The following is a 200-nucleotide window of genomic DNA, read 5'->3' as shown; positions in this document are numbered from 1 at the left end:
GTCCATGTTGTCATGTCACTTCAGGATGTCATGTTGAGGGTCATGTCAGGGGAAAATGCATGATTTGCCGCACGAACGCAGCTGGCCATGATTCTCACTACATGACGAATAAGAATGTGAGGTTTCTGTCAAAAGATATATATCGTAGATAAAATAATGATGAATGACTGAAAATAGAGGAAACGGGAAAATAGTGAGAC

General features: G+C 40.5%; 1 protein-coding gene across 1 annotated transcript in view; it reads right to left on the bottom strand.

Annotated features, from left to right (window-relative positions):
* The window catches only part of LOC119581950 (G-protein coupled receptor moody-like), a gene marked incomplete in the record, with an annotated part of 84,922 nt that overhangs the window by 4,881 nt on the left and 79,841 nt on the right, over positions 1-200 (bottom strand).

Source organism: Penaeus monodon, chromosome 15 (genome assembly GCF_015228065.2).
Source record: "Penaeus monodon isolate SGIC_2016 chromosome 15, NSTDA_Pmon_1, whole genome shotgun sequence".
Lineage (NCBI taxonomy): Eukaryota > Metazoa > Arthropoda > Malacostraca > Decapoda > Penaeidae > Penaeus > Penaeus monodon.
Note: the sequence above shows the minus strand (reverse complement) of the source record. Positions and strands in the feature narration are given on the sequence as shown.